The 27259-nt window shown below is 41.5% G+C and overlaps 1 protein-coding gene across 3 annotated transcripts in view; it reads right to left on the bottom strand.

Annotated features, from left to right (window-relative positions):
• Positions 1 to 20531, bottom strand: part of CLEC2D (C-type lectin domain family 2 member D) — a 40039-nt gene extending 19508 nt beyond the window's left edge. For 2 of the 3 annotated variants that reach the window (XM_003126493.4, XM_003126492.4), the window contains exons 1-2: positions 20184 to 20531; positions 19189 to 19843 (exon numbers count right to left, since the gene is read on the bottom strand). The gene's annotated coding sequence lies outside the window, so the exon portion shown is untranslated. Of the gene's footprint in view, positions 1 to 19184; positions 19844 to 20183 lie in introns of all 3 variants that reach the window. The other variant, XM_021092371.1, reaches the window with a different exon arrangement.

The raw sequence follows: 27259 nt of genomic DNA on the forward strand, positions 1-27259 counted from the left end.
ACAAAATGACTATAAAAAGAGTTATTTGTAATAGACAACAACTGAAAACTGCCATGCCTATTAACAGTCGAATGGTAACACACAGTAGTATATTGATACAATGGAATACTATTTAGCAATGAACATGAACAAACTCTTGCCATAGGCAACAACATGGGTGAATCTCAAAAACATAATGTTCAATGTAAGAAGACAGACACAATAGAATGCATCTTGAACAGTTCAATTTATATAGAGCTCAGAAACAAGCAAAAATAATCTGTGAGGTTAAGAAAGAAGATTCTTTTTTTTTTTTTTTTTTTTTTTTTTTTTTTTTTGTCTTTCTGCCATTTCTTGGGCCGCTCCCACAGCATATGGAGGTTCCCAGGCTAGGGGTCTAATCGGAGCTGCAGCCACAGGCCTATGCCAGAGCCACAGCAACACAGGATCCAAGCCGCGTCTGTGACCTACACCACAGCTCACGGCAACGCTGGATCATTAACCCACTGAGCAAGGGCAGGGATCGAACCCGCAACCTCATGGTTCCTAGTCGGGTTCGTTTCCACTGCGCAACGACAGGAACTCCAAGAAAGAAAATTCTTTTGGTAGCAAGAAGGAAATAGTGATTGGCAGGAGCACAAGAAGGCCTGAATGCTGCCGATAATACCCTATTTTATGATTAGGGTGCTGGTTATCACTATGTGATAATCAAGTATAAACTTGTGATACAAAACTGTTCACTATACAAAAGGAATAATATTTGCTGAATATATTTATGTGAAAAACAGTATCTGTTTAAAAAAATAATGCACATTAAATGCACAAGAGTAGGTGCCTATGGAAATAGGACTAAAAAAAATCAAAACGAGAGGCTTTATAAGGGTCAATAATGATAATATGACATCAACTTGGTCTGAAACTAACTTACTGACTATACTGCTTATGGCCCAAGGTTGGGGGCAGAAAGTGTTTTTCTTTGGGAGAAGACTTCATGGGGGTTGACAGCACTTGCACAAAACCTTAAAGGAAAGGTAGGATTTAGACGAAAGTTGAACTTGCCATTTTAGCTACAGGGAATGAGGTAGAATCTTGATTCTGTACACTGCTAGGGGATATATATTTTAGGGCCACACCTGTGGCATATGGAAGTTCCTGGGCTAAGGATCAAATTGCAGCTGCAGCTGAGGCCTACACCACAGCCCACAGCAACACAGGATCTGAACCACATCTGTGACCTACACTGCAGCTTGCAGCAAAGCCAGATCCCTGACATATTGAGCAAGGCTAGGGATCAAGCCCACATCCTCACGCAGCCTATGCTGGGTCCTTAACCCAATGAGGCACAACAAGAACTCCCACTAGGGATTTTTATAAAAAGATTCTAATGTACCACAAGAACCTGTTAAATCAGGGTCTCTGGGGTGGTATCTGAGCATCCATTTTTCTAAGAGTTTCCCTCCAACCCAACTGATTCTAAAAGGGAGATTATACTGAAAATTGCTCGTCTAGAGTGCATCAATAAGGAAATTTTAATAATCGATAACAGTGGTGATGGGTGTTATAAAGGTAGACTGTTATAAATGGCCATGGATATAACAACCGGGGACCCTTGAAAGGAAGCTGGGCAATGGGGCATCAATAATCAGAATGGAACTTGAAGGGGATCTAGTGTGCCAGTGTCTTGTAAGACAGGGCTGGATGGATGTTCCAGAATGGCCCAGGCAAGGTAGCTGTCTGCTTTGGTGTCTATTTAAGAGATGGACATTTTAAAAGATCATGTTTATATAGTACCAAGAAAACCCTGACGTTGCTGAGCATGATGACAAATTGAAACTATAATGGAATACCCACAGTTCCAAGTACAAAAATGGAGCTACAAGGCCACTGAGGATCTGGTTTTAGAACTGCAGAATTTGAACTTTGTGTTGTACCAGATCCAAAGATAGTGCAACAGTTACCAACTTTTGAGCTCAAGGCCCCGCCTTGTAGTTATGCAACTACTATTACCAATGTAACCAATCATTGCTTAACAAGCACCCCTGCTTCTGGCCAGCTCCAGAATTAAATTCTTAACAGATATATTTACATTACAAAAATATGGCATTGCATGTTTTTGCTGTCATAACCAACCTCCATTTTGTAGCCTGGTAGACAATTCCAGTGCTTCCTGAATCTGAGTCTCTGAGCCACAGCTCTAACTACCCGTTCCTGATAAATGCCTCTTTATCTCAAATCAATCTCCATTTCTGAAATTTCAGTTAATAAGAGCAGTATATTACAAAAACATTGGTACACCTAACCCACAGGAAACGGAAGGGAACTTCCTTTTTTTTAAAATACTTGCTTATTCTGCCAGAGGCTGCTTCAAGATATTCAGACCGAGTCTAAAGACAAGTCTCCCCGGAACGTTTGTATTCCTAGAAATGGGGCTGAGTAGGGGCGGGGGGGCAGGGAGAAGAGACTCAGGCCAGTTCCAAATGGATCTCTACTTTCCAATTAAAATAGCGATGTGGGGGCAGGGTGGTCTGAGACATAAAAAGAGGGAGAGACCCTGAACCAAGTCACTAGGTAAGGCCTGCTGAACCTGCAGCCTTTCCCAAGCCTTTATCCCCAGACCACAGGACCTGTCCTAAGGAATCTCCCACCCATCACTCCAGTGAAGAGAGCGGGTCAGGGCCCCAGGCAGCTGGAGTGAAATCAAGTTGGGTTTTTGGAAATTGCCTGTTTAGCCTGGACGCTCACCCCCACATTGGGAAAGACCCGGCAAGGCCTTCCTCTTCTTAGTGGCGGTTCCTCCTTCACCATGACCAGGCATTGGAGCAGGGGCGGTGGAGTGGGGATGGAGGGTCTTAGGACTGCAAACTCCACTGTCACTCCCCATGCACTCTCCAGCAGCCCTCCAAATTCCGAAAATTGCGCTGGCCTGGGAGCCTGCATCCCTCTGGAGGCAGCTGTTTGCAGAATGCCAGGAAGTGACTGGAGCACTAGACTGGCTGCCAGGGGTCCAGAAGCAACCTGCCTCACCCTGCGTACTTTGACACATGGTTTTGCTTCCTATTTCTTTTCTCGGAAGGAGAAGCAGAAGAGAAAGCTTGAACTCTGGTAAACCAGATGTGATTCAGGGTTCATGGGCTTGGTTCCATAGTCCCACTTCTGGACCCTGAAACCTACCCTGACCGGTAGTGCCTGACTTGGGAGTGGGGAGGAGAACTGACAGTGGGTCAAAAAGAACCCCTCTGTGTAGCCTTTCTCCCAAACTCGGTCCCTCCCTGGCAAAGTAGAAGAAAGTCTGCAGAGGGTTCCAAAGTCTGGGAGCCGCTCTGGCCTAACAGAGATGGAGGATAAGGCTCTGTCTCTTTGTAGTTAACCTGTGATAACCAAGACTTCTAAGAACAGAAACCCTTGTCGAGGCCCCCCCAAAAGGCATTCATTTGTGGTTGTTAGGACTGCAGGAGGTACAGATGGAGAAGCAATGAATTGTGTCCCAGGGGACTACAAAATGGGGGAAGTTGATAAATGCCAAAAAAGCTGCAAGTTTACACAAAATTGTCCAGAATTAACATAGGAACTGGTAAGAAGAAAGGGTGCTTGTCTAAATAAGGATTGCTTGGGTGGGGAGAGGCTTTTTGAAACTTAGTTTGCAACTGGTAGCTGCTTGCAGGTGTTATTTTGAAAGTGGGGGGTGGTGCTCTTGGGTTTAATACAGTTCAGAAAATTCAAGTTCTTAGTAATGCAAGAATGTGTCTGAAACCACATCTACCGATCTGACTCCATTTAGATGCCTGAACCATAGTTACTCCATTTTGAGTTTTAAGTGATCTTAAATATGCCGTTTCCTGAATCCACCACCCTTTCTTGGACTTTCTTGGGGTGGTTAGATTTCAAAGCTGAGGATCTGGCCACAGTGAGATTGATCTAGTTGGAATAGAGTTTATATACATATTGTGAAAACAAGACAGTAACTGTAGAAATCAGTCTTTGATCAACAACATTTTTTTTCTAGTGGATTGTTTTAATCCCTGAAGTGATTTAGAAGTTTCACCAGGTATTGATAATAAAAAGCAAATGACTCTTTGGAAAACAGTGTGGCGGTTTCTTAAGAAAGTGATGTACTTATTATATGATCCAACAATCCCCCTTTTTGGCATTTACCCAAGTGAGTTGAAAACTGACTGCTTATGCAAAACCTGCGCAAATGTGTTTACACAGCTGTATTCATGACTGCCAAAACTTGGAAGCAACCAGGATGCCCGTGATGGCTAAACATATGGTAGAACCTCCAAACAGTGGCCGAATAATTAGGGACTTAGGGAAAAAGAAAGTTCTCAAGTCAAGAAAAGACATAAAAGAGACTTTAGTGCAGGTTACTAAATGAAAGAAGACCATTTGAAAAGGCTGCATACTGTAAAATTCCAGCAATGTGACATTCGGGAAAAGGCAAAACTATGGAGACAGTGAAAAGATCTGTCTGGAATACTGAGAAGGGAGGTTGGGAGGGATGAACAGGTGGAGGCCAAGGGATTTTTAAAACAGTGAAACTATTCTGTATGATCCTGGAATGATGGATTCATGTCAATATACATCTTTCAAAATCTATAGCATATAGGAAAGAAAGGATGAACCCTAATACAGACCATGGACTTCAGTTAATAATAAGACAGCAAAATTTGCTCTCAGCTATAATCATGTAACACATTGGGTCTGCCTAGGGAGGAACACACAAGGCCAGGTCAGAAAAGCAAGTGAGGAGTTCCCATAGTGGCTCAGTGGAAATGAATATGACTATTATCCATGAGAACGAAAGATCGATCTCTGGCCTTGCACAGTGGTTTAAGCATTTGGCGTTGCCGTGAGCTGTGGTGTAGGTTGCAGATGCAGCTTGGATCCTGCGTTGCTGTGGCCCTAGTGCAGGCTGGCAGCTGCAGCTCCAATTGGACCCCTAGCCTGGGAACCTCTATATGCCACAGGAGCGGCCCTAGAAAAGGCAAAAGGACAAAAAAAAAAAAAAAAAAAAAAAAAAAGAAAAGAAAAAAGAAAAAGGAAAAGAAAAGCAGGAGAGATATAAGAAGACATCTGAAATGAATGGGCTGAGCCCAAGATGGCATCAGCAACAATTGCAAGCAGGCATTCTGCTTATAAAGGGCTGGTGGCAGGAGAAATGTAGTGGGACATGATGGGAACAATGTGCAAGAAAGGGGGTGGCAAAGAGTATGTGTCTCCTCTCCAGATTTCACGTCTGGATAAGTGTTGAAACTGTGCTGCCCTTAGTAGGGTCAATCATGTCTCACCAGCGACCTTACATGTGTCCTCCTTGTCCATGTTGCTCAATCTAAACAATTACATCTGCCCACATTCCCTAGGACCCTATAAACACATGCATGCAAGGTGTTAAAAATAGAGGAAGGTGGAGTTCCCGTCGTGGCGCAGTGGAAACGAATCTGACTAGGAACCATGAATTTGTGGGTTCGATCCCTGGCCTCACTCAGTGGGTTGAAGATCCAGCATTGCGGTGAGCTTCAGTGTAGGTTGCAGATGCGGCTCGGATCTGGCATTGCTGTGGCTATGGTGTAGGCCAGCAGCTACAGCTCTGATTGGACCCCCTGGCCTGGGAACCTCCATGTGCTGCAGGTGCAGCCCTAAAAAGGACAAAAGACAAAAAAAAAAAAAAAAAAAAAAAAAAAGAGGAAGATGTGTAGGAAGAAGAAAAATGCCTGAAAACTCTGTATTTTCTGCTCAATATTTCCAAAAACCTAAAAACTGCTTTTTTCCTTACTTAAATCTAAAATGAAGTCTACTATTTTTTTTTTTCTTTTTTAAGAGTTGCATTTGCAGTATATGGAAGTTCTCAGGCTAGGGGTTGAATCAGAGCAGCAGCTGCAGCCACAGCCACAGCCATTCAGGAACTGACCCACATGTGCAACCTACACTCCAGCTGTGATAAAGCCAGATCCTTAACATACTGAGCAAGGCCAAGGATCGAAACTGCATCCTCATGGTCACTAGTCGGGTTCATTTCACCTGAGCCACAATGGGAACTCCCAAGTCTATTCATTTTCAAGAAGCAGATGACTTTTAGTCAGGATTAGAATTGTTTGTAGCTCAGTGCCACAGGAATTTACAGTCAACCTTAACCAAAACTGAAAGTCACAGGTGTGACATGTATAGAGCTCTAGAGCATGCACTCTGAAAGTGTGACATGAGTTAAGGATCATAGTCAAAGTTCATGTGCTGCCAGAACCCTCTAAATGAAAATGTGAAAAAGGCACCTTAGAAACTGCGGGACCCTATGTGACACAAATTAAAGCACTAACCTATAAAGAGCAAAAGATTGAGGCTGAAAGCTGTATTTTTGCTTTGCTATGACCACAGAAACTTTTTGAAGAGAATATTTATCCATCCACCTATCCATGCTGAAGGGCAAACATAAATTTAGTTTTTTTTAATTGAAGTACAATTGATTTATAATAATATTGTAAAGTTGATTTACAATGTTAGTTTCAGGTGAACAGTAAAGTGATTTGGATACATACTTATATATGTATATATACACACACATATATATTCATACATATATCTAAATTCTTTTTCCATTAAAGATTATTATAGGATACTGAATATAGTTTTCTGTGCTACACAGTGGGCCCCTATTGTTTATCTGTTTTATATACTGTAGTGTGTATCTGTTAACCCCATACTCTTAATTTATCCCTCCCCTGCTTCCCCTCTGGGTACCATAAGTTTGCTTTCTATGTCTGTGATTCTGCTTCTGTTGTGTAAATAAGTTCAATTGTACTATTTTTTTAGGCTCCACATATAATTATCATACAATATTTGTCTTTCTCTATCTAACTTTCTTCACCTAGTATGACAATCTCTATGTCCACATATGTTGCTGCAAATGGCATTATTTCCTTCTTTTTTATGGAATATTCCTTTGTAGTACCACATCTTCTTTATCCATTTCTCTGTCAATGGACACTTAGGCTGCTTCTATGACTTGGCTCTTGTAAACAGTGCTTCTATGAACACTGAGGTGCATCTATCCATTGGAATTAGAATTTTAATCTTTTTAAGCTATATGCCTGGAAGTCGGATCGCTGGATCATATGGCAACTCTATTTCTAGTGTTTTAAGGAACACCTGTACTGTGTTCTATAGTGGCTGCCTCAATTTATATTCCCACCAACAGTAATGCTCAACATCACTAATTATTAGAGAAATGCAAATGAAAACTACCATGAGGTATCACCTCACACCAGTCAGAATGCCCGTCAAGAAAAAGTATACAAATAATAAGTGCTGGAGTGGCATATGGAGTTTCTGGGCCAGGGATCAGATCTGAGCCGCAGTTGTAGCCTAAGCTGCAGCTCTGGCAATGCTAGATCTTTAACCCAATGTGCCGGGACGGGGCTCAAACCTTCATCCCAGGTCTCCCAAGATGTTCCCACAGTGGGAACTCCATTTTAAAGATGTTTATCTTACAACACAGGGCCTAGCTAATGGAGCATGGGTCCCAACTTTGTCTATCAGAATTACCAGCAGGGTAAATAAACAGCAGCAGAAGGAGCAGCAACATGACTGGGCCCTGACAAGAGCAAGTGTGGAGAAGGTCAGGAGGGGGATGAGCAGATTATCTTTATGAGCAAGGAAAATTGACGACCTTTCCCTGAAGTTACCTAATTAGAGGTAACAATAGTATATAGACGATCCAAATTACAGCACTTAATAAAGCAAACAAAATTTTACCTTAACATGAAAAAAAAAGTATAGTATAAAATAGGAAATGGCCATATATATAACATGTCATATATGTTATATATGACATATATTAAAAGATGACATAGTTTAACAAATTGAATCAATAAAAGGGGTACTTATGGAAATTAGACTCCTATTCTTCCACTGATTGGAGCAAAAGGGAAACTCTTTTTTTTTTTTTTTTGGTCTTTTTAGGGCCACACCTGTGGCATATGGAGGTTCCCAGGCTAGGAGTCAGATCAGAGCTGTAGCTGGTTGCCTACGTCATAGCCACAGCCACCCCAGACCCAAGCTGAGTCTGCAGCCTATATAACAGCTATGGTGTAGGTTGCAGCTTTGACCTGGATTCGGTCCCTGGCCTGGGAATTTCCATATGCTGTAGGTGTGGCCATTTAAAAAAAAATCAAGTTCATTGAATTTGAGAGTATCAAGTTCTGTGTGATGGCCACTGCCAGATGAGATGCCAGATTCTTTCAAAGCAGTAATGCAGGAAGGAGGCTTGAGACAAAAGAACCGTCTGGAAATATATGAGACTGGGAACAAGTTAACTTCTTTTTGTTTAACATCTATCAGATCACACTCTTACCTCAGGGAAAACTAAACCAACCCAGCAACCCAACAAGCACACTGAAAAACAAGATTTCTGGGAACAAAATAGAAGGAACAGAAAAACAAATTAATGGTTTTTTTATTAGTTTTCCATTTTCTTTCACTTTCTAACAGATAACCTAACGGAAGATTTTGTTTCAGTGTGCAATATGGATCGCATTTTGCATGGCAAGCAGTTAAAAGACTCTTAGCAAACAACCCAATAAATATTGTTTTCATCCACTTGAATTCAAACAGATTGCTTACCCAGGAGCAGAACTACCATTTGCGCTCCTATAGCCAGCCTTGTGCAAGATCTTAGTTTAGTTTAGTTTTTTTTTTTTTTTTTTTCTATATGACTTGGTACTGTGGTGTTACAAGAGCAACAATCCTGGATTTTGGGGATAGGAAGCAGATGGTCAGTCATGTTCTTTATTCATCCATAAAGTCAAAAAAACATATAGCTGGATAACATAGGTATTGCTGTATCAAATGAAATGATGTGGGTTGAAGCATTTACCCATTAAATTTGACTTTCTGACATCAGTATATAGGTTTAAGGACCAAAAAAGAAAGGTTTCCAGTGCTCCCTGGTAGGAACTGTTAGTAAATTAACTCAGATTTTAAAAACAAATAGGAGTTTCCATTGTGGCGCAGCGGAAACGAACCCGACTAGGAACCACGAGGTTGCGGGTTCGATCCCTGGCCTTGCTCAGTGGGTTAAGGATCCGGCGTTGCTGTGAGCTGTGGTGTGGATCGCAGACGTGGCTCGGATCCCGCGTTGCTGTGGCTCTGGCTTAGGCTGGTGGCTACAGCTCCGATTAGACCACTAGCCTGGGAACCTCCATATGCCGCGGGAGCGGCCCAAGAAATAGCAAAAAAAGACCCCCCCCCAAAAAAAAGTGTGGACAAACATCAAATGCAAACTCATGATAAGTGGCACCAGTGTTCATCCCCTCCCCTTTCCCATGGCATGCATGAGAGACACACCCACACACAGCCAGGGGGACTTTTTAATAAAAACCTCAAAACAGTTGATGCTGTGTCATCTACAGCAGTGGTTTTGTTCCTGAAGGGAAGGTTCTTGTCTCATCTCAGAAAGAATTTGGAAATGAGACAGAAATGGAGAAAGAAAAAGTGAGGATTTATTTAAGTGAGAAATAGACCTCTTAAAGAGAGGTGGGCAGAGAGGTGAGTAGCTGCCCTGAGTTTCTCTAGCACACAGGTTCTAAAAGGCATCCAGTTGCATGGGCGGGATAGTCACTGGGAAGAGGGGGGTTTGGGGTGGGGGTGTATTCCTTAATTTTCATTCCAGCTCCGCCTTCCCAAATGCAGGAAGAATTTTTGTCCTCATTTAGCTTTGATCGGAAGAGTCATGGCACCAGTGCATGATGGGTACTTCTTGTCGGCTTCGCTAACTTTTTTTTTTTTTTTTTTTTTTTTTGCTTTTTAGGGCCGCGCTCTCGGCATATGGAAATTCCCAGGCTAGGGGTTGAATCGGAGCTATAGCTGCCGGCCTCCACCGCACCCACAGCAATGTCAGATCCAAGCCTTGTCTAAGACCTACACCACAGCTCATGGCAATGCCGATCCTTAACCCACTGAGCAAGGCCAGGGATTGAACCTGCATCCTCATGGATCCCAGTCGGGTTTGTTAACCGCTGAGCCACAAAGGGAACTCTGACATTGCTAATTTTATTGTGACTTTATTATAATGAGGGCATAATGAGCAAAAGCTTACCTTCAGAAGCTGGAGATTCACGCCCTCTTCCACCTTTCTTTGTCTGCCTCCAGGGCATTTATCATCCTAAAATGTGTGGTTTCCTGTCGGTCTAGATATTCCTGCTTTTCCTTGTCCACCCATGGACACTGCTGTTTGCATGAGGAGGGGTTTTCTGCCATCTGGCCCCATACCCCCCTTCTCTGCTCACACCTAACTATTTGCCTGCTGTAACAGTTTAAACACGTTAATATACCTGCCCCTCTGTTAATACGCCTGTTAAACTGCAGATTTGAATTCACTGGGTCTGGGGTGAGACCTGAGGTTCTGGTTTTTTTTTTGTTTTTTTTTTTTCTGTCTTTTTTGCTATTTCTTTGGGCCGCTCCTGCGGCATATGGAGGTTCCCAGGCTAGGGGTCGAATCGGAGCTGTAGCTGCCAGCCTACGCTGGAGCCACAGCAACGCGGGATCCAAGCCACGTCTGCAACCTACACCACAGCTCACGGCAATGCCGGATCGTTAACCCACTGAGCAAGGGCAGGGATCGAACCCACAACCTCATGGTTCCTAGTCGGATTCGTTAACCACTGCGCCATGATGGGAACTCCCAGGTTCTGTATTTTTAACAGTCTCCCAGTCAAGGCCTCTCCTGCTGGTAATGGACCCACCCAACGCCTTCCAGCCCTGGCAGGTGTGCAGGCAGAAACGCTCACTGCCAGGTCAGTAAAAGGGGCAGATTCCTGAGATCCTTAGGAGAGTCCCCTGTCAAAGAAGGAGGTGGTGGAGTTGATCAGGGGAAGTTTGCTTCAGGTAAGTTGGGGGGTACCACACAACATAAAGGGGAACCTGCCCCCAGGAGCAAGCAGCTCTTGCTTTCAGGTACCATCACCCCCCACCACACCACCACCCTAAACTGAGGTACAAGAAAGAGGGCAGGTGTTCCCATCGTGGCTCAGCCGTTAAGTAACCCAACTAGGATCCTTAAGGATACAGGTTTGATCCCTGGCCTCGCTCAGTGGGTTAAGGATCCAGCATTGCTGTGAGCTGTGGCATAAGCTGGCAGCTGTAGCTCCAATTTGACCCCTAGCCTGGGAACCTCCATATGCCACAAGTGTGGCCCTAAAAAGACAAAAAGACAAAACAAAACAAAACAAAAAGGAAAGTAGACCACTTATCTGGGACAGATTTAAGAATTTCTACTCAGACTTCCTCAAAGTCTAAGGAATTATTCTTCCTAAAATGTCGCTTCTTCTGAGCCTGGCATTGGGGAAAAGATGGAACAACTGAGTGGCTTTGAAAGTAACTGAGAGAGATGAAGTGACTTCTCTGATTTGGAAAGGGGTGGTGGCTACCTTCTCTGGGTACCTCCCTCTTGCCTCTGGTATGTTTGGAAGGGGAATAAAGGGAAATGCACGGCAAACGTAGCACAGGGAACTCTACCCAATGTTCTGTGATAATCTATAGGGGAAAAGAATCTGAAAAAGAATGGACGTGTGTACATGTGTAACTGAATCACTCTGTTGTACAACATTGTAAATCAACTATACTTCAACAAAACTTTAAAAAATTAAAAAAAAAAAAGACTAGGTGGAGGGAATTAGGTGTTCACAGAATAGTGTTCATGGTGTTCAAAAACAAGACAATAGGCCCCAAATGGAGTCACTTGGGCTAAGTCACTTGGGACCATTTTACCAAACTGAGACTTAATTAGTTTTGGCTCTCCCAGAAATGAGATCTTAAACCAGTTGATCAAGAACGGCCTGACCAGGTACATAATGTGCCGAACTGACCCCTGCTGTCCCCTAAAGGAAAGCGACTTTGCTTTAACCGACCCACGTTTTTGACAAGTGAAATTTCCTTGACGCGATCTCCACTGTCAAAAAGGTTTTCATTTTGTACATGCCCTTGGAGCTCCTCCTCTCTGTCTGCTCAACTGGAAGCTGCCCGATTTGAATCCAGTCTTTCTCAAATAAGCCCTTAACATTTCAAATAGTCCTCGGTTTATCGTTTAACAATGAGACGATGTCTGCAGGGAGCGGGTCCTGGAAGAAGGTAGGACTTTTAGTGGCCAGGATAATAAGTCCAACTTAACTACCTATTTCCATAGTGTTGGAAACTACAATAACTCTGGCTCAGGTCCTCAGTGTGGAAAGTGAGACATGTGGACAAGGAGAAATTGTGACCAGGCTCTTGACTTCTGCAGAAGGGCGTGGGCACGCCAAAAAGTGTGCACGACAAACAAAGAAGCCTCCCCTATTTCTCCCTAACGCAGGTGATGCACCTGTCCCCTTCCCGTGGGTCAGGTCAGGGCGCACACTCTTCCCCATTGGCTAATTTGAAACACAGTGTTACTGGGAGAAGAGGGAAAGGGAAGGGGTGGCGATCACAGGAAGGCAAAAGCGGAGCAAAATGGAGTCACCAAGATTTCCTTTGATAGAAAAGGCATTATGGTACGTCCCAGAGTAGCATACAGACAACAGCCAAGTCGTGGACTGAAAGGTCAGGCCTTATGTCCTGTGATAAACTTCAGTGCTTCCAGTGAAAAACTGAAAATAAGAATCCCTTTGGAAAAATCTGATACAAGGAATAATGGCTTTTCCTCCTACTTCAGGCATTACTTTAATTGTCACAATTGCTTTCTGGAAAACAACTGGCATAATGTCAAGAATCTTACATTTTTTTCCGGACATTTAGATAGACCCATAAATAAACAATGTGGGACAAAGGTCCCTTCCTCCTTATTTGTTTCATAGATACAACATAGATTCTATCATTTACATAGTTTTTAAAAAATGCCATCATTGAACGTACATTCAGAAGTATTAAGTATTCGATTGCTCTAGATTCCAGAAAGCTCTAGGGGACTGTTAGCTGTGTTATAAATATATTTAAAAGCTATTTATACATATATTCTGTAGTTTTGTTTTGTTTTTCTTTCCAGGGACATGGCTGAATGACACTTCTCTGCCTCCTTGAACTCAGGCATGGCCATGTGACTTATTTCAGTCAATGGAATGTATGTGATATCTTTAGCTTAAACCAAAGTGTAATTATATTTAGACCAAAGTGTAATTTGTCACATCCTCTTTCCCCCACTGCAGTGCACAGCAACATTCTCAATGATACCATTTCTGTGCCCCTGGTTCCTGGAGTGAAGTAGACACAACAAAGGGTGCAGATAACTCTGAATGGACATGAAGTATGAAATAAATAAAAATAAATATTGGAATTTGGGGGTTAGCAGTTGCTACCAGGTTTAACAATGGACAATTTTCTATTGCTCACTTACTCAAGAGATAAAGGTCTCACTAAGGTAACATTTATTCTCAGGCTGTGAAAAAATCTGATATGTTTCAAATTCTGAGAAACATCTAACAATGTCATATTGAGGGCATACTCTTACGAGACCTACAAAGTGTGAAAAATATCTAACTTTAGCATGGCTTTTAAATTCTAAGAAACAGACTTGCAGCACAATTTAGATTGTCCAGTCTGATAAGGGGAGTTTTTAGGTCAGTATTGATTATATCAGTAGATTAAATTTAATTTTTTCAAATCCTATTGTATTCCATTAGTAAACATCACAACATCATTAAGAATATTGGCTAGGAGTTCCCGTCGTGGCGCAGTGGCTAACGAATCCGACTAGAAACCATGAGGTTTCGGGTTTGATCCCTGTCCTTGCTCAGTGGGTTAAGGATCCGGCGTTGCCATGAGCTGTGGTGTAGGTTGCAGACTCAGCTTGGATCCCGTGTTGCTGTGGCTCTGGCATAGGCCAGTGGCTACAGCTCCCTTTAGACCCCCTAGCCTGGGAACCTCCATATGCCATGGGAGTGGCTCAAGAAAAAAAAAGCAAAAAGACGAAAAAAAAAAAAAAAAAAAAAAGAATATAGGCTACGTCCCAACATTGTTTTAGGCTATGGTGGCTATATTGTTGAATAAATCTAATTCTTATCCTCAACAATGTAATGATAGATATAGATAAGAACCCCTTAAGATGGTCCAGAATTATCCTAGCCTCCTGGTATTGAGACCATTGTGTACCATGTGTCATTCTTTCTCTTTGATTGTGAACAAAAATCTTGAATGTCACTTTTGAGATCTGTCAAAAGAAGCTATGCCTTCTGTCTTGCTATTGTTTTTTCTTTCTCTCTCGTTTTTCCCCCTAGGGTGCCATAACAAATTACCACAACCTGGACAGCTGGCAAGAGACTTTTATTTTCTCACAGTTCTGGAAGTTAAAATTCTGAGAGCAAGCTGTCAAGAAGATCGTGCTCTATTGAAGTCTGTCAAGGAGAATCTGTTCCCCGCCTTTCTCTTAACTTCTGGTGTCACCAAGGATCCTTGGCATTCTTTTCCTTGTGTCTGCATAACTCGAATCTCTGCCTTAGTCATCACATGGTTTTTCCCCCCCTGAGTCTGTGTTAGTGTCCAATTTTCCCCTCTTATTATAAAGACAACAGTCATTTTGGATTAAGGGCCCGCCCTATTCCAGGATGGCCTCATCTTTTTTTTCTTTTCTCTCTCTTTTATTTTATTTTTTAGGGCTGCACCCACAACATATGGAAATTCCCAGCCTTGGGTTTGAATCAGAGCTGCAGCTGCCAGCCTATGCCATGGCAATGCAGGATCTGAGCCACGTCTGTGACGTACACCAAAGCTCACAGTAACACCAGATCATTAACCCACCGAGTGGGGCCTGGGACCAAACTCGAATCCTCATGGATACTAGTCAGATTCCTTACCACTGAACCTCAGTGAGCACTCCCAAGATGATCTCATAGTAATGAATTATATCTACAATAACCCCATTCCTTAATGTGATTATATTCAGAGGTTCTGGGGGTTAGTGATTTAACATATCTTCAGAGAGTTTTAAGGCTGTAACCCACAGATCTTGTCAACCAAACATAGGACTTTTAGGATACCTCCAACATTGTCCCCCAATGTCTCAGCAGGGGTCCAAGCCTAAAAAAAGGCTTATCTTGAAGAGATTATGAGTTGCCTTTGTTTGTTTGTTTGTTTGTTTGTTTAACAGCACACACCATAATGGAAGTCACAGGAGACCCACAAGGTTTTTAAGAGAATGGTATTGGCAGAAATATTGCCAATTTAGATTGAAAGGTCAGAGAAAATAAAAAATGAAAGAGACATTGTATTGTCTCTTGACAGTAAAGTTGGACACCCAAACCTCTACTCTCCGTGAAGCAGACAGAGAACATTTTTCAGCCACAAATATGTGCTACCTTTTGTGATAAAAGAAGGATGGAGTAGCAAATGGAAAAAAAGAATGCAAAAAGTGGCACTGACAGACAGACAATTATTCCTATATATTGAGACACAACCAAAGAACTTCACATATTTGTCTGGCTGGATATTAGAACTGCTATGGATCAATCACTCCTGTGTGCCTATGACCTTATACTTTTTTCAACAAAAATGTCTATTGTGCTTATTCTATATCCCACCATTGTTATGTTGAGTGTGTGGGAAGCAAATAACCTGTCTTTTTAGTTTCTCAGATCTATATTTCTATAGAAGCTGTACTCAGAGAACTGGAAATGTCCACTTACGAACCTGACTTATGTAATAATATTCTGCACTTGGAGATAATGTTTTAATGTGATTACATGTTTGGGGACTTTGGGAAGGTGAATGTATTCTGCATGAAGAAGTGATGTGAATTACTGCAGGGCAGAGTGAAATGCACTAGGCAGCCCCTAGCAGTGACCCTACATCTTTAAGTTCATGCTTTCGTGTAATCCCTCTGCTTGAGTCTGGACTATACCTAGTAACTAATTTCTAATGAATATAATACAGCAAAATTAACACATGACATTTTTGAGATTAAGTCACTAAAAAACAAAACCAAAAACAAAAACTGTGAACCCTGTCTTGTGTGAAACTTTCTTACTTTTTTATTTCTTGGACACAGAGATTTCATGTGTCCAACAATTAATAATTACAGCCAAGGAGTTCCCGTTGTGGCGCAGTGGTTAACGAATCCGACTAGGAACCATGAGGTTGTGGGTTCGGTCCCTGCCCTTGCTCAGTGGGTTAACGATCCGGCATTGCCATGAGCTGTGGTGTAGGTTGCAGACGAGGCTCGGATCCCGAGTTGCTGTGGCTCTGGCGTAGGCCGGAGAATACAGCTCCGATTAGACCCCTAGCCTGGGAACCTCCATGTGCCGTGGGAGCGGCCCAAGAAATGGCAAAAAGACAAAAAAAAAAAAAAAAAAAAAAAAAAAAATTACAGCCAACAGTCATCAAGAACCTGAGGCCAACTAATAGCCATGTGAGTGAAGCTAGAGATTTTCCCCAGTTGAGACTTGAAATGACCACAGACCTGGCCAGCACCTTGACTGAGAAACCTTAGGTTAGAATATCCAACTAAGCTGCTCCTGGATTCCTGAGCCACAGATTCTCTGATATAATACATGCTGTACATGCTGGTTTTTGTTTTTTGTTTGTTTGTTTTTTTGTTTTTTTGGGGTTTTTTTTTTGGCCATGCCTAAGTCATGAGGAAGTTCCTGAGCCAAGGATTGAACCCATGCCACAGTAGTGACCTGGGCTGCTGCAGTGACAACACTGGATCCTTAACCGACTGAGCCACCAGGGAATTCCAAATGCTTGTTTTAAGCTGTGAAATTTTGGAGGTAATTTGCAAAATAGCAGTAAAGCCAATAAAGACATCAGACATTGAATCAACAAGTAGGGGGAAATGTGGAGTGTATTTAGGAAAGGATTGAACATAGATAATACTGAACTAGACTGCTGAAATTCCCAACTCAGAATATTATTATCAGAGTTCCCATTGTGGCTCAGTTGTTAACGAATCCGACTAGGAACCCTGAGGTTGTGGGTTCGATCCCCGGCCTCGCTCAGTGGGTTAAGGATCTGGCGTTGCCTGTGAGATGTGGTGTAGGTCACAAACGTGGCTCTGATCCCACGTTGCTGTGACTCTGGCGTAGGCCGGTGACTACAGCTCCGATTAGACCCCTAGCCTGGGAGCTTTCATATGCCGTGGCAGTGGCCCTAGAAAAGGCAAAAAGAAAAAAAAAAAAGAATGTTATTATTAATGCTTAAAATATTTTTCTAATATATGATATATTACACGTTAAAAAATTCACGTGGGGATCTGAATGTGGAGTCTGTTTACCATCAGAAAAATATTTTCAGAAAATCAGCTGAGATTAGAGTTTGACATGAATGTTTAGAGCAGGCAAATAATTTTTCTTCTTATCAATTATTTGAAAACGAAATTATATTTATCTATATGTTTTCTCCTTTTGTGTTCTACCCAAATTCTACCTCCATTATTCTTAATGTGTGCCTATATTGTTTACCTGTTCTTCTAATCCGTTGACAGTTTCATATGACACCTAGTGTAAAACTGGAAATTCCCGGATCATCCTTGTTACTATACCCATCCCTTCCAAAACTATCTTTGAACAAATGACTGGCTTGGAAAGCTTCCCCCACACACAATGAAGTTCCAGAAATAATTTGCAGGGGACCTATGCATAGATGCTCCCTTTGCACTGATTTACTGCCATCCCAAAAGCAGTACAAAGAATCTGTATTTAAATAAATGTTTCAGGAGAAATAAGATAATTTCATATCAATACTTCTTCATACTTTAAGAGATCATGGATAACTTAGACTGAAAAAAGAACCTTTCTAATAAATGAACTTAAAAGGATCAGACACAATACAGAGATGAGAAATAAGCTGGTGGCACAACACTGTAAATCAACTATACTTTAATAAAAAGAAATAACAACAACAAGTAAGCTGGTATCACTCAGCAAAGAAAAGTGAAAAACATCTCTGACACTTCTATTAGAAATGAAGGATATTCTGGAGTTCCCGTCGTGGCGCAGTGGTTAACGAATCCGACTAGGAACCATGAGGTTACGGGTTCAGTCCCTGCCCTTGCTCAGTGGGTTAACGATCCGGCGTTGCCGTGAGCTGTGGTGTAGGTTGCAGACGCGGCTCGGATCCCGAGTTGCTGTGGCTCTGGCATAGGCCGGTGGCTACAGCTCCGATTCGACCCCTAGCCTGGGAACCTCCATATGCCGCGGGAGCGGCCCAAGAAATAGCAACAACAACAACAACAAAAAGACAAAAAAAAAAAAAAAAAAAAGAAACTGAGTTGGGGAGTTCTCTTGTGGCTCAGGGAGTTAAGGATCCAGCATTGATTGTCACTGCAGCGGCTTGGGCTGCTGTTGTAGTGGTGGTGTGGGTTTGAGCCCTGGCCGGAGAACTTAAAAAAAAAAAAAAAGAAATGAAGGATATTCTTAAAGAAAGGAAAACCGTAGAAATATTATGATATAAAATGAACTGCCAAACAAGTCAAAGCATTTAGAAAGTGATTGTTACAAAATAAGGACTAAGGAAATTGGACTGACGTGTAAAATTAGTATTTCTGAAGACTAGAACACAGGAGGGAAAGGTTCAGCATCAATTGAAGAAAACTCTACTCAATAAAGAGGACAACTTAATATGAGCATTATAGAAAGTAAAACACGGCCTGGTAATGTTCCCTTTTTTTTTTTTTTTCAGTATAAAGAAAAAATATGCAGCTTACTGGAAATATCAACCTTAACTTAGACTTTGCCCCAGCCCCATCAATGGCTGACAATAAAAGAATAATATTTACACTGTCTGAGGAAAACAGCAAGTAAGCCAAGCTCTTACACCCATCCTGTTCTCAGGCAAATGTAATCTCAAAACTTAGCATCAGGAACTTACTGAATACAACATATGTAGACTTTTTCTGAAAATAAACTCCTTAACAAAGACATCCAGACAACCCATAGGTACATGAAAATAAGAATCTCAGAAAACATGAAAACAATGTATGAAATTACTGGAACTATAGATTCTCCCCTAGGGCTAGTGACTGTATTTAATGTTGAAGTTTAAGCTAAGGAGCACATAATTAACATTATACTGTATATGATGAAGTATAGACCTGAGGCTAAAGCACAATTGAAATTATTATTACCCCCCTCAACAGGAAGCAAATGTAAGAAATATAAATGTGGCCAAGTTCTTCCTCTGACAAGGTAGGAATTCATTTCATAGACTTAGATTCAACCAATAAATATAAAATTACAAACATTAAATTATAATACTTACGGAGTGATGTTGTGATGGCATAAGACATCCGCGGTCACTGCCTTTAACTTTTAAAATTTGTCATCTATCCATGATGAAAACTGCCTCTCTGGGAGCTGTGGCATCCAGCACCACACACCAAGGTACTAAGGAGGAATCTCACTCACTTCTGCATTGGGTAACAGGCAGACACACCCCAATACAATTGCAGAATCAGCAGGAGCCTGTGAACTGGCTTCAACCTCTAGAAAATGCTGACTTGCCCAGATACATTTGGATAATTTCTAGGAATTCAGGTTTCTAAAGAAGTTCAAGAACTCCGTGGAAACAAACAAACAAACAACAACAACCTCCACTGAAGAGGAACTTTCTGAGCATCACCCTGCCCCCATGGTGGCATCGCTTAGAGAAGAAGTGGGCTGAGAAACCATCCCAAGGGGGAAAGGAACAGTGGTGAGTGAGCCCTTGGTTTTCCCAGCTGTGAGGGCTATTGCTAAAGAAACTTTTTGAGGTAGAATTTGAGTGTTGTTGTGAAGGAGGCGTCAACAACAACAGAGTATTAAACAAGCGCTCCATGACTTAGGGGAAGGGAAACATGGGGAGAGAGGCAGACAAGAATAACAGAGGGAATTAAAGGGATGTCTGCTGACTGTGTTCTAGATTCAAAGCAGGAGACCTGGAGTTCCCGTCGTGGCGCAGTGGTTAACGAATCCGAATAGGAACCAAGAGGTTGCGGGTTCGGTCCCTGCCCTTGCTCAGTGGGTTAACGATCCGGCGTTGCCGTGAGCTGTGGTGTAGGTTGCAGACGCGGCTCGGATCCCGCGTTGCTGTGGCTCTGGCGTAGGCCGGTGGCTACAGCTCCGATTCAACCCCTAGCCTGGGAACCTCCATATGCCGTGGGAGCGGCCCAAGAAATAGCAACAACAACAACAACAGACAAAAAGACAAAAGACAAAAAAAAAAAAAAAAAAAAAAAAAAAAAAAAAAAAAAAAAAAAAAAAAAAAAAGCAGGAGACCTGCCCAAAACCTGCTGGGAAATCTTCACTTGAGGATCCTACCATCTGCCTGTGGGAATCCCCAGTGCCGCAGTGCCAATCCCACACTTCCCCTTCTCTGTGGCTGGTTCCTTGTGTGCACTCCTGAGGGCAGTGGTGAGAGCAAGCCTGGACAGACAGAGAGGATGCCCAGAAAACAAGCAAAGTTCTGAGCACAAGGAAGAAACCACAGTCTTGAGCTACAGCACCACCTTCTAGAAGAGAAAAAAGAGATTACCAACAGTCAGCCTGGTGGGTTGTAAAGTTGAGAGAAGACATACAAGCTTAAGAATTTGCCATGGAGTTCCCACCATGGCTCAGTGGTTAACATATCCGACTAGGAACCATGAGGTTGCGGGTTTGATCCCTGGCCTTGCTCAGTGGGTTAAGGATCTGGCGTTACCATGAGCTATGGTGTAGTTTGCAGACGTGGCTTGGATCCAACGTTGCTGTGGCTCTGGCTACAGCTCTGATTGGACTCCTAGCCTGGGAACCTCCATATGCCGCAGAAGCGGCCCAAAGAAATAGCAAAAAAAAAAAAAAAAAAGACAAAAAAAAAAAAAAAGCATAATAGGCAAATAATCAGGACAGACTGAGGAAAACTGAATAACAAATAAAACAGCAGGAAAGACTAGGTCACCCGAGAAACAATCCATGTTCTCTGGCGCAAACATGGAAATTGTTTGCCCAGGAAAGCCCCAATTCTTCCCCATCAACATCAAAATGAGAGCCGTGTAACCTGAGGCCTGCCCTCGGCGTGTACCATACAGGCAGGCTTTTATCCTGACCGGAATCCCACCTTCAGCATGCACCCCTTCAGGTGAGCGCCCTTCCTTGGTTAGGAACCTGCCTTCAGGTTTTTCTGCCATGAGGCAAGGTCCTTTTTTTGATTCCTTGCATCTCCTAGGCTCCCCACATCTCCCCCTTTTTTATTTTTTAAAATGAATGTATGATGTTCAGTTGAAAGATGTCAAACATTACGACCTATAAGTTTAAAGAGAACTGGGAGAGACAGCAATAGTAGAATCAGAGGTAAAGCAGACACAGCAAGACTAATGAGCACAGAGGTAAGAGATTGGTGACTCACAAAACTGCTGATGTTATTAAATAAATCTGATGCTGGAGTTCCCATCGTAGCGCAGTGGTTAACGAATCCGACTAGGAACCATGAGGTTACAGGTTCGGTCCCGGCCCTTGCTCAGCGGGTTAAGGATCCACCGTTGCAGTGAGCTGTGGTGTAGGTTGCAGACGCGGCTCAGATCCCGTGTTGCTGTGGCTCTGGCGTAGGCCAGTGGCTGCAGCTCCGATTCAACCCCTAGCCTGGGAACCTCCATATGTCGCAGGAGCGGCCCAAGAAATAGCAAAAAAAATAAATAAATAAAGAAATAAATTTGATGCTATATTTTGAGCACTGAAGGCTCGTTGCCCCTGATTTATATCCAATATCTCCTGATGTAATTTCGAAATATCCAATCCAAAGTCAGAGTGATTCCAAACTCCTTCGAGATGATTTTTAATTTTATCCCAGGTGTGATGAGACTTATGTACCTGGAGAGGGGTGACACAAATCCATTTCAAATCTGCATGGCAGCAAAGAGCCAAAATGATTTTAGGAGAAACTATTTTCTGTTTCATTGCCATAACTGCTTCTTCCAAAACATCAACCTTGTCACTTAATTTTTTATCAATAATCGCTTGTGCAGTTAAAGCTAAAGTAATATTTTTAGATAATTGATCGGCCAAAGTTGCAGTATGTACCTGTTTTGTTAGAGCAACAGCCGATACAGTTAAAGAAGTAATTATAGAAATCAAGGCAATAATTCCTAATATAAGAGTAGCAACAAATCGTTGGGTTTTAGTTAACTGACTATTGAGCAATTGTAAGGTTCTTAACTCCTGATTATCATACCAATTATCAGTTACATTTACAGGAATTATTACATATGGAGGCTGTTTTACAATAAGCAAAAATTTATAATTATCAATATTAGAACTAATACAATTTGTTAAGGTACAATTATCACATTGAGTAGTAAAAACATTATCTTTTTTATGAATTTTTACATTAAAAATTTTGAAAGAAGCAAAGCATAAGGAACTTGTAAACAAGCTTTCAGAAAATAAGTATCAGGAGTTCCCGTCGTGGCGCAGTGGTTAATGAATCCGACTAGGAACCATGAGGTTGTGGGTTCGGTCCCTGGCCTTGCTCAGTGGGTTAACGATCCGGCATTGCCATGAGCTGTGGTATAGGTTGCAGACGCGGCTCGGGTCCTGCGTTGCTGTGGCTCTGGCGTAGGCCGGTGACTACAGCTCCGATTCGACCCCTAGCCTGGGAACCTCCATATGCTGCAGGAGCGGCCCAAGAAATGGCAAAAAGACAAAAAAAAAAAAAAAAAAAGAAAGAAAGAAAGAAAACAAGTATCTTAGCCAGAGACATTAGTTGGTCTAGGACTATAAGGAGTTGACGGCAGAGCAAAACAAATCGGCAACGCTGCAGACCTTTTGAGGAATGAATAATTAGAGGAACTGGCTGTAGGAATTTCAAAAGGAGGAGGAGGAAGCCCTGGTCCCCCTAATAGTTTAGACTGATTTATATGTACTTTAATTATTTTATTTTTTCAAGTAGCAGGCTGAAAACTGGGCAGGTTAGGGGGAAAAAAAAGCCCAATGTGACTTAGCAGAGACATCATTTGTTTGAATAGCAAGAATTATAAGCATAGCAATGAACATAGTTGTAAGATTTAAATGTTGATTTTGAGCTCTCACCAACCCCTCAGCATTTTTAGTAGGTCTCTCTATTTGGTCCCGGGTAGGCGGTTGAGCAGTTCATGCCCATCTTGCAGGGCGGCCCAGTCGGCGGTTGAAGTTTAAATCTCTCAGCCGTGTAGAAAGGAATTTTGTCACCTGTTTATTTGGGGGTCTCCTTCCCTTTGTGTCCTCAGGACAGCACTTTATTTTTGATAGTGGTGGTGGCGACATGTCTAATCAGATGATCAGGAATCCCGATGGGCCATGATGAGTTCTGAGAAAAAAACATAAGCAAAACCTCTCCTGCAAGTTAGACAGGGAAAATCAGATTTTTTTTTTTTTTTTTTTTTTTTTTTTTTTTGTCTCCTTCTTTGCCTTTAAAAAACCAGACTCAGGGTGAAATCCTGGGCCAATAGGAGGTTGTTTACCGAATAAAGAAAAGTCCTCAGATTTAGGTGTTTTCTCCACCGGTGCCTGAGGTGGAGGTTTATATTTTAAAAAAACAAAATTTTTAGTAGATGTTTTAGGAAAGGACTATCCTCCTCCCAATTTATTTTTCTATTACCTTTTTTTTAAAAAAAAAAAAAAATCCTATCCTGTGTCTCTCTCTCCAGTCTCACCTCTTGACTCTTTCACTGTCTCTAATCTCTGTTTCTTTCCATTTTTTCCCTACTTGATCTCTCCTCTGCAGCTCCTCCACCCCCTATATTCCTTCTTGTTTCAATCTTTTGTTTTTGTCCCCAATTTTTTTTTGGGGGGGGGCTCATAGGCTCTTTTTTAAGTCTCCATACTCTTGTGTTTTTTTTGCTGTCCCCCTCTCTGTCTTTTTACCTCCTCTTTCCCCTCTTTCACTTACTTAACTTTTTTTTTCTTTTTGTCTCTCCTTCTCTCTGTCTTACCACTTACCTATAAGGAGGTCCATCCATTTTACCTGAGGTTTAATAGTGTTTTTAGGATTTCAGTGTCTTGACTTCGGTGAACTTCCACAGGAATCAACATTTAGGTGATTAATAACAAACATTGTATGATTAACCACATGATGAGGAAAGCTATATATAAATTCTCCTCCCTGTAATTTAGTTATTTGATTTTTAATATTTGGTGTGCCCTTTTTACTATTGCTTGTCCTTGAGGGTTATAAGGAATCCCCCTAGAATGAGAAATATGAAACTGGGCACAAAAATGACTGGAAGGATTAAGATGTATAAGCTGGAGCATTATTTGTTTTAAGTTGTTTAGGTATTTTTAACTGTGTAAAACAGAAAAACAAATGTTAAATAACATTTTTAGAGGCCTCACCTATTTTGGCTGAGGCCCAAATTACACTGGAAAACTGGAAAAATGAGTAACATCCATTTGTCAAAGGGCATTTAGTTTGAGTCCCCGTCAAAAACCATTGGGAAGTACAAAGAGAAATCCATATGACCCTCAACTTTAACCCTCCGTCTGGCAGCCCTAACCCCAGAGAATTGGGCCCTCTGTGTTTTTGTCACAGGAGGCGAGTATCCAGAATGTCTTTGGCCAAATCGTTCCCTATGGGGAGACTAAAGTCAAGGGACCCTTATTAATTATAGGATATGTTGTAAAGGCGTGGAAATCTTCCCTATGGTATCTAGCTGTAGCATCTTCTAACTCCTCCTCCTCCTTTGGGGATAATACATTGCCATCAGCAGGTGTTGTGGTAAGCATTACTTGGGAAGGAGCAGGGGGTAATAGGGAAATATTTTCTCCTGGTTCCCGTTTAGCTTTAAGGGGCATTTTATCAATTTCTTGTTGAGGATATAATACATCTCTAATTATATACCATGATGCAGAAGCATCTACAGGCACCTCTTCTGGACTGTGATGAGTATAATAAAGCTTCAACTGTTTCTCTACTTCGGTCCAAGTTTTAAGATTAACGGCGCCTTCTTCTAGAAACCAGGGGCATTGTTCTTGTACGAGGTGTAAAAATCCAGCAATCTGAAAATGAGTAACTTTTACAGCTCATTTATTTAACATGTGTAACAAAAAATCAATGAATAGTTGTCTCTCTTTTGATTTTGTATGACCCATGGTCGTTACAATATCTTTACAGCTATTTTGCAGATTACTTATCTTTACAATATCTTTACAGTTATTTCACAAATTACTTATCTTTACATTGTTACATGATTACTCACCCCTACTCTCCCTGCATCTTTCTACAGGGGGGTCCCAGGCACCCCAGGTGAGATCCTAGCTGTCCCAATACTTACTTTTAATGATTACTCCTTCGGGCCCCTGTTGGGGCGCCACTTTGCCGGAGGCCAGCTCCAGCGGCCAGGGAGTATACATCCCGATCAGAGATGGACAGCGGAGGCCAAAGAATGGAGACAGCCTCTTTGGCCCTTCTTTCAGGGCCCCGGACTGCTCAAATTTTACTGGCATAAGTGGTTAATTATACAGACAGTTTTTCACTACAGATTACATCGTAGTGTTAAAAGTACATTGGTTAACTATTAGACTTTGTTTTTTGATCACATGGTACAGGAGCAATACGTCATGTTTTAAAATCTTTAGTCTAACTAAATTTAGTGAGTACAATTCAAGGACAAACAGGTGCAGCATATCACGTGGGAAAGAGGAGACCCAGCACAAACCATCTGATGGCCAGCCAATTCCCACACGCTGAAGAAGTTACAAACACAAAAAATCCTGTCTTTAGACTAGTGTCTATCTTCAAAGTGTCCTTGGCAGGGAGACAGTGTGAGAAACTACAAATCAACCTAGCTAGCTACTGTTCAAACTTTCTAAAGTCAAAGACAAAACTCACAGCTAGGTTTCTTTTGATCAAGAATAATATATGTCTCACTTCTATGGACTTCATTAAAATCCTAACTCCACTGCATGACTAGTTAGTAGATAAACACTGTGTTTTTAATTAAGTTGGATTTAAATAGGGGAAAGTCCTTTAGGATGAAATTCTTATTATATTATTATTGTATTTTTGTTAAGTCACAAATCACCACAGAAAAATAAGAATGAGAAATAAGAATAATATGCAAATAATCAGGACAGGCTGAGGAAAACTGAATAACAAATAAAACATCAAGAAAGACTAGGTCACCCGAGAAACAATCCATGTTCTCCGGTGCAAACATGGAAATTGTTTGCCCAGGAAAGCCCCAATTCTTCCCCATCAACATCAAAATGAGAGCCGTGTAACCTGAGGCCTGCCCTCGGCTTGTACCATACAGGCAGGCTTTTAACCTGTCCAGAGGCCCACCTTCAGCATGTACCATTCAGGTGAGTGCCCTTCCTTGGTTAGGAACCTGCCTTCAGGTTTTTCTGCAATGAGGCAAGGTCCTTTTTTTGAGTCCTTGCATCTCCTTGGCTGCCCGCAGATGAGAGCAAAAATAAATGCAATAGAGTCCAGAAAAACAATAAAAAAGATTTATGGTCAATTATTCCACACCCATATATGATAAAAATGCTCAATAAAATGGGTATAGAAGAAATATAACTCAATATAATAAAAGCCACATATGACAGACCCACAGCTAACATCATACTCAACAGTAAAAACCAAAAGTTATCCCTCTAAAATTATGACCGAAACAAGCATGCCTACTCCAACCACTTTTATTTAGCATAGTATTAGAAGTCCTAGATAGAGAAATTAGTCAAAAAAAAAGAAATAAAAAGCATCCAAATTCATAAGGTAAGAAAACTGTCACTATTTGTGAATGATATATTTTATATGTAGAAAACCCTGAAGACTCCACCAAAAGAAAAAGTATTAGAAATAATAAATGCCTACAGTAAAGTTGCAGTGTAAAAAATCAATGTACAAAAATCTGTTGTGTTTCTATACTTAACAATGAAGTAGAAAGAGAAAACAATCCCATTTTTACAATTGTAACAACAACAAAAATACCTAGAAAGAAATTTAACCAAGGAGGTAAAATACTTGTACATTGAAAACTATGACATTGTTGAAAGAAACTGAAGAAGAAACATAGAAATAGAAAGATATAGCATGCTCATAGATTGGAATGATTAATATTGTTAAAATGTCCATATTACCTAAAACAAACTACAGATCCAACGCAATCCTAGTCACATAAATAGAAAAAGAAATCCTAAAATTTATATTGGAACTACAAAAAACCTCAGATAGCCAATGAAATCCTTAAAAAAAAAAGAAGAAAACTTTAGGTAACACATGGACTGATTTCAAATTATACTACAAAACTGTGGAAATCAAAATCATGGCATTGGCAGAAAAACAGACCCATAGATCAATGGAACAGAATTGAGAGCCCAGAAAAAATCCACACATATATGGG

Source organism: Sus scrofa, chromosome 5 (assembly GCF_000003025.6).
Source record: "Sus scrofa isolate TJ Tabasco breed Duroc chromosome 5, Sscrofa11.1, whole genome shotgun sequence".
NCBI classification, from domain to species: domain Eukaryota; kingdom Metazoa; phylum Chordata; class Mammalia; order Artiodactyla; family Suidae; genus Sus; species Sus scrofa.